The following is an 8,660-nucleotide window of genomic DNA, read 5'->3' as shown; positions in this document are numbered from 1 at the left end:
GGGTGAGGGAGATGGGAGTGAGTGAGTGGGTGAGTGAGATGGTGAGTGAGTGAGTGGGTGAGTGAGATGCGTGAGTGGAGTGGAGTGGGGTGAGTGAGATGGTGAGTGGGTGAGTGAGATGGTGAGTGAGTGGGTGAGTGAGATGGTGAGTGTGTGGTGGGTGAGTGAGTGGGTGAGCGAGTGGGTGAGTGAGATGGTGAGGAGTGAGTGGGTGAGGGAGATGGTGAGTGAGTGAGTGGGTGAGTGAGATGGTGAGTGAGTGAGTGGGTGAGTGAGATGGTGAGTGAGTGAGTGGGTGAGTGAGATGGTGAGTGGGTGAGTGAGATGGTGAGTGAGTGGGTGAGTGAGATGGTGAGTGTTGTGAGTGGGTGAGTGAGTGGAGTGAGCGAGTGTGGGTGAGTGAGATGGTGAGTGAGTGAGTGGGTGAGGGAGATGGTGAGTGAGTGAGTGGGTGAGTGAGATGGTGAGAGTGAGTGAGTGGGGTGAGTGAGATGGTGAGTGAGTGAGTGGGTGAGTGAGATGGTGAGTGGGTGAGTGAGATGGTGAGTGAGTGGGTGGGTGAGGGAGATGGTGAGTGAGTGAGTGGGTGAGGAGATGGTGAGTGAGTGAGTGGGTGAGTGAGATGGTGAGTGAGTGAGTGGGTGAGTGAGATGGTGGATGAGTGGGTGGGTGAGCTACCTGGGTGCCCTGTGTCTGTGTGGCACCACGTGACCGCGTGTCTGCGTGGTCAAAGAGAGACCGGTTTCGACCACACACACGAGGGTGGGGCTGTGGTGGGTGAGGGGGGGGGGTGAGGGGGGGGTGAGGGGGGGTGAGGGGGGGGGGGGTGGGTGAGGGGGGGGTGAGGGGGGGGTGAGTGGGGGGGGTGAGTGAGGGGGGGGGGGGGTGAGTGGGTGAGGGGGGGGGGTGAGAGGGGGGGTGAGTGAGTGAGAGGGGGGTGAGGGGGTGGGTGAGTGAGTGGGGTGAGTGAGTGGGTGGGGTGAGTGGGTGAGGGGGGGGGTGAGAGCGGGGTGAGGGGGGGGTGGTGAGTGAGTGAGTGAGTAGGTGAGTGAGTAGGTGAGTGAGTAGGTGAGTGAGGTGAGTGAGTAGGTGAGTGAGTGGGGTGAGTGAGTAGGTGAGTGAGTGGGTGAGTGGGTGAGTGAGTGGGTGAGTGAGTGGGTGAGTAGGTGAGTGAGTGGGTGAGTGAGTGGGTGAGTAGGTGTGAGTGAGTGGGTGAGTGAGTGGGTGAGTGAGTGGGTGAGTGAGTGAGTAGGTGAGTGAGTGGGTGAGTGAGGGGTGAGTAGGTAAGTGAGTGGGTGAGTGGGTGAGTGAGTAGGTGAGTGAGTGAGTGAGGTGAGTAGGTGAGTGAGTGGGTGAGTGAGTAGGTGAGTGAGTGAGTGGGTGAGTGGGTGAGTGAGTGGGTGAGTGAGTGAGTAGGTGAGTGAGGTGAGTGGGTGAGTGGGTGAGTGAGTGAGTAGGTGAGTGAGTGGGTGAGTGAGTGGGTGAGTAGGTGAGTGAGTGGGTGAGTGAGTGAGTGAGTGGGTGAGTGAGTGAGTGGGTGAGTGGGTGGTGAGTGAGTGAGTAGGTGAGTGAGTGGGTGAGTGAGTGGGTGAGTAGGTGAGTGAGTGGGTGAGTGAGTGAGTAGGTGAGTGAGTGGGTGAGTGAGTGGGTGAGTAGAGTGAGTGAGTGGGTGAGTGAGTGGGTGAGGTGGGTGAGTGAGTGGGTGAGTGAGTGGGTGAGTAGGTGAGTGAGTGGGTGAGTGAGTGGTGGGTGAGTAGGTGAGTGAGTGGGTGAGTGAGTGGGTGAGTGAGTGGGTGAGTGAGTGAGTAGGTGAGTGAGTGGGTGAGTGAGTGGGTGAGTAGGTAAGTGAGTGGGTGAGTGGGTGAGTGAGTAGGTGAGTGAGTGAGTGAGTGAGTGAGTAGGTGAGTGAGTGGGTGAGTGAGTAGGTGAGTGAGTGAGTGGGTGAGTGGGGTGAGTGAGTGGGTGAGTGGGTGAGTAGGTAAGTGAGTGGGTGAGTGGGTGAGTGAGTAGGTGAGTGAGTGAGTAGGTGAGTGAGTGGGTGAGTGGAGTGGGTGAGTGAGTGAGTGGGTGAGTGGGTGAGTGAGTGGGTGAGTAGGTAAGTGAGTGGGTGAGTGGGTGAGTGAGTAGGTGAGTGAGTAGGTGAGTGAGTGAGTGAGTAGGTGAGTGAGTGGGTGAGTGAGTGGGTGAGTAGGTGAGTGAGTGGGTGAGTGAGTGAGTGGGTGAGTAGGTGAGTGAGTGGGTGAGTGAGTGGGTGAGTGAGTGGGTGAGTGAGTGAGTAGGTGATGTGAGTGGGTGAGTGAGTGGGTGAGTAGGTAAGTGAGTGGGTGAGTGGGGTGAGTGAGTAGGTGAGTGAGTGAGGTGAGTGAGTGAGTAGGTGATGTGAGTGGGTGAGTGAGTAGGTGAGTGAGTGAGTGGGGTGAGTGGGTGAGTGAGTGGGTGAGTGGGTGAGTAGGTAAGTGAGTGGGTGAGTGGGTGAGTGAGTAGGTGAGTGAGTGAGTAGGTGAGTGAAGTGGGTGAGTGAGTGGGTGAGTGAGTGAGTGGGTGAGTGGGTGAGTGAGTGGGTGAGTAGGTAAGTGAGTGGGGTGAGTGGGTGAGTGAGTGAGTAGGTGAGTGAGTAGCGTGAGTGAGTGAGTGAGTAGGTGAGTGAGTGGTGGTGAGTGAGTGGGTGAGTAGGTGAGTGATGTGGGTGAGTGAGTGGGTGAGTGAGTGGGTGAGTGGCGTGAGTAGGTAAGGTGAGTGGGTGAGTGGGTGAGTGAGTAGGTGAGGTGAGTGAGTAGGTGAGTGAGTGGGTGAGTGAGTGGGGTGAGTGAGTGAGTGGGTGAGTGGGTGAGTGGGTGAGTGAGTGGGTGAGTAGGTAAGTGAGTGGGTGAAGTGGGTGAGTGAGTAGGCTGAGTGAGTAGGTAAGTGAGTGGGTGAGTGGGTGAGTGAGTGAGTGAGTAGGTGAGAGTGAGTGGGTGGAGGTGAGTAGGTGAGTGAGTGGGTGAGTGAGTGGTGTGAGTGAGTGAGGTGAGTGGGTGAGTGAGGTGGGTGAGTGAGAGTGAGTGAGTGAGTGAGTGGGTGAGTGGGTGAGTGGGTGAGTGAGTGGGTGAGTAGGTAAGTGAGTGGGTGAGTGGGTGAGTGAGTAGGTGAGTGAGTAGGTAAGTGAGTGGGTGAGTGGGTGAGTGAGTGAGTGAGTAGGTGAGTGAGTGGGTGAGTGAGTAGGTGAGTGAGTGGGTGAGTGAGTGGGTGAGTGAGTGGGTGAGTGAGTGAGTAGGTGAGTGAGTGGGTGAGTGAGTGAGTAGGTGAGTGAGTAGGTGAGTGAGTAGGTGAGTGAGTGGGGTGAGTGAGTGGGTGAGTGAGTGAGTAGGTGAGTGAGTAGGTGAGTGAGTAGGTGAGTGAGTGGGTGAGTGAGTGGGTGAGTGAGTGAGTAACAGCCCGTGGTAGCCCCGGTCTGACCCCGTGACCTCTTGCGACTGACCCACATCACGTGACGACCTCAATGTGCACCTAGCCTGGCACCAGTGGCCGTTGTCAATGCCTCTGTGGGGACGAGGATGACGCAGTCACACTGCACTTGCCCCAGAGTCGCTTAGAGGCTACACGGGGAACCTTTATCTGATGGTGTTGCAAGACTGCTGATGTTTCTCAATGCTGTCTGTTGCGAAAACACCACTCACCATCATCATCATCAACAACATCAACAACATCATCAACACCATCAACAACACCATCATCATCAACATCATCATCAACATCACCATCATCACCATCACCATCATCATCAACATCATCATCATCAACACCATCATCATCAACAACATCAACAACATCATCAACATCATCAACATCACCATCATCATCAACAACATCAACAACATCATCAACATCATCATCACCACCATCAACACCATCAACATCATCAACATCACCATCACCATCATCATCAACAACATCATCAACATCATCATCACCACCATCAACACCATCAACATCATCAACAACATCACCATCACCATCATCATCATCAACAACATCACCATCATCATCACCACCATCAACACCATCAACATCATCAACATCACCATCACCATCATCATCAACAACATCAACAACAACATCACCATCACCATCATCAACATCATCATCATCAACATCATCATCATCAACAACATCACCATCATCATCAACAACATCAACAACATCAACAACATCATCACCATCAACATCATCACCATTATCATCATCAACAACATCATCATCATCATCACCATCATCATCATCATCACCATCAACATCATCATCAACAACATCACCATCATCATCAACATCATCATCAACATCAACAACATCAACAACATCAACAACATCATCACCATCATCATCATCATCAACATCATCATCACCATCAACATCATCAACACCATCAACAACATCATCATCACCACCACCATCAACACCATCAACACAACATCATCAACATCACCATCATCATCAACAACATCAACAACATCATCAACATCATCATCACCACCACCATCAACATCATCAACATCACCATCATCATCAACAACATCAACAACATCATCAACATCATCATCACCACCACCATCAACACCATCAACATCATCAACATCACCATCATCATCAACATCATCAACAACATCATCACCATCATCATCATCAACAACATCATCACCATCATCATCAACATCAACATCATCAACATCACCATCACCATCATCATCAACAACATCATCACCATCAACATCATCAACATCACCATCACCATCATCATCAACATCATCAACAACATCACCATCACCATCATCATCAACAACACCATCATCATCAACATCAACACCATCAACATCAACATCATCAACAACACCATCATCATCAACATCATCATCACCATCAACATCATCAACACCATCATCACCATCACCACCACTCACCATCATCATCATCAACAACATCAACAACATCATCACCACCATCAACACCATCATCACCATCAACAGCATCGACATCACCACTCACCATCAACACCATCATCAACATCATCAACAACATCAACATCACCACTCACCATCACTCAACATCATCACCATCATCATCACCATCACCACCACTCACCATCAACAACATCAACAACATCATCACCATCACCACCACTCACCATCATCATCATCAACAACATCAACAACATCATCACCATCACCACCACTCACCATCAACACCATCACCACCATCATCACCACCATCATCACCACCATCACCACCACCATCACCACCATCACCACCACCATCATCACCACCATCACCACCATCATCACCACCATCACCACCATCATCACCATCATCACCACCACCATCAACACCATCATCACCACCATCACCACCACCATCACCACCACCATCACCACCACCATCACCACCACCATCACCACCACCATCACCACCACCACCATCACCACCATCATCACCACCATCACCACCACCACCATCAACACCATCATCACCACCATCACCACCATCACCACCACCATCACCACCACCACCATCACCACCATCATCACCACCATCATCACCACCATCACCACCACCATCATCACCATCATCACCACCACCACCATCAACACCATCATCACCACCATCACCACCATCACCACCACCATCACCACCACCACCATCACCACCATCACCACCACCACCATCACCACCACCATCACCACCATCACCACCACCATCACCACCATCATCACCACCATCATCACCACCACCATCACCACCATCACCATCATCACCACCACCACCATCAACACCATCATCACCACCATCACCACCATCACCACCACCATCACCACCACCACCATCACCACCATCATCACCACCATCATCACCACCATCATCACCACCATCACCACCATCACCACCACCACCATCACCACCATCATCACCACCATCATCACCACCATCACCACCATCATCACCATCATTACCACCACCACCATCAACACCATCATCACCACCATCACCACCATCACCACCATCACCACCACCACCATCAACACCATCATCACCACCATCACCACCATCACCACCACCATCACCACCACCACCATCACCACCATCATCACCACCATCACCACCACCATCACCACCATCATCACCACCATCACCACCATCACCACCACCACCATCACCACCATCATCACCACCATCACCACCATCATCACCATCATTACCACCACCACCATCAACACCATCATCACCACCATCACCACCATCACCACCATCACCACCACCATCACCTGGATCCATGGACGACACTGCGAGTAGGTGGAGGAGGAGGAGGAGGTGGAGGTGCCGACGAGGTACAGAAGACATCGCGAGGAGGTGGAGTAGGTGGTGGAGGTGGAGGTGGTGGAGTAGGTGGTGGAGGTGGTGGAGTAGGTGGTGGAGGTGGTGGAGTAGGTGGTGGTGGTGGTGGTGGAGTAGGTGGTGGTGGAGGTGGAGGTGGTGGACTAGGTGGTGGAGGTGGTGGTGGAGACGACGGGGGAAGAGAGGAAGGATAAGACGCGTGTCTGGCAAGACACGAGGAGGGGGAGGGGCCAAGGCGAAGGGGGAGGAGCCAAGGGGGAGGAGCCAAGGGGGAGGAGCCAAGGGGGAGGAGCCAAGGGGGAGGAGCCAAGGGGGAGGAGTCAAGTGGGGAGGGGTCAGTGGGGAGGAGCCAAGGGAAGGGGGAGGAGTCACTGACGGGCGAGTCACAGGGAGGGGTAGGAAGTCACTGATGGGGGGGGGGGGTGTCACCGAGGGGGGGAGGAGCCAAGAGATGACGAGTCAAGGGAAGGGGTCAGTGGGGAGGAGCCAAGGGGGAGGAGTCAAGAGTCAAGTGGGGAGGGGTCAGTGGGGAGGAGCCAAGGGAGAGGGGAGGAGCTACTGATGGGGGAGGAGCTACCGAGGGGGAGGAGCTACCGAGGAGGAGGAGCTACCGAGGAGGAAGAGCTACCGAGGGAGAGGAGCTACCGAGGGGGGAGGAGCTACTGAGGGGGAGTTACTGAGGAGCTACTGAGGGGGAGGAGCTACCGAGGGGGAGGAGCTACCGAGGAGGAAGAGCTACCGAGGGAGAGGAGCTACCGAGGGGGGAGGAGCTACTGAGGGGGAGTTACTGAGGAGCTACTGAGGGGGAGGAGCTACCGAGGGGGAGGAGCTACTGGGGGGAGCAGTTACCGAGGGGGGAAGAGCTACTGAGGGGGAGGAGCTACTGAGGGGGGAGGAGCTACTGACGGGGAGGAGCTAATGACGGGGAGGAGCTAATGAGGGGGAGGAGCTACTGAGGGGGGAGGAGCTACTGAGGGGGGAGGAGCTACTGAGGGGGAGGAGCTACTGAGGGGGGAGGAGCTACTGAGGGGGAGGAGCTACTGAGGGGGAGGAGCTACTGAGGGGGGAGGAGCTACTGAGGGGGAGGAGCTACTGAGGGGGGTAATGACGTGGTGTGGGGGAGGAGTCACGGAGAGAGGCTCAGGCGAGAGTGAAGATTTAAAAATAACTTTATTGAAAACGTCGTAGAAATATAGATCGATTAACTTTATTGATGGAGACATTCACCGAGTGCTAAGTGCGTCGATAATTATCAAAGTAACTTTATCGATAACGGCTGGATAATCAAAGTAAACTTTATCGATAACCATCGGAATCGAATAACTTGATAAGGATTGTATAACTTTATAGGCAACACACACACACAATTATTAAGCTCAGATTAACATTCAATAACTTTATCAACAGCCGGACTTATACAAAATATTGATTATCACTTTATTGATTAACATTCAACAACTTTATAAAGTGGTTTAACATCGGTATAACTTTATCAATAGCCGCACTGACGTCACTATAACTTTATCGATAGCCTCACTGACGTCACTATAACTTTATCAGTAGCGTCACTGACGTCACTATAACTTTATCAGTAGCGTCACTGACGTCACTATAACTTTATCAATAGCATCACTGACGTCACTATAACTTTATCAGTAGCATCACTGACGTCACTATAACTTTATCAATAGCGTCACTGACGTCACTATAACTTTATCGGTAGCGTCACTGACGTCACTATAACTTTATCAATAGCGTCACTGACGTCGCTATAACTTTATCAGTAGCGTCACTGACGTCACTATAACTTTATCGATAGCGTCACTGACGTCACTATAACTTTATCAGTAGCATCACTGACGTCACTATAACTTTATCAATAGCGTCACTGACGTCACTATAACTTTATCAGTAGCGTCACTGACGTCGCAATAACTTTATCAATAGCGTCACTGACGTCGCTATAACTTTATCAATAGCGTCACTGACGTCACTATAACTTTATCAGTAGCGTCACTGACGTCGCTATAACTTTATCAGTAGCGTCACTGACGTCACTATAACTTTATTAGTAGCGTCACTGACGTCACTATAACTTTATCAGTAGCGTCACTGACGTCACTATAACTTTATCAGTAGCGTCACTGACGTCACTATAACTTTATCAGTAGCCGCACTGATGTCACTATAACTTTATCGATAGCGTCACTGACGTCACTATAACTTTATCAATAGCCGCACTGATGTCACTATAACTTTATCGATAGCGTCACTGACGTCACTATAACTTTATCAGT

The sequence above is a fragment of the Lampetra planeri genome, unplaced genomic scaffold (genome assembly GCF_965212315.1).
Source record: "Lampetra planeri unplaced genomic scaffold, kcLamPlan1.2.h2 scaffold_583, whole genome shotgun sequence".
Classification (NCBI taxonomy): Eukaryota; Metazoa; Chordata; class Hyperoartia; order Petromyzontiformes; family Petromyzontidae; genus Lampetra; species Lampetra planeri.
Note: the sequence above shows the minus strand (reverse complement) of the source record.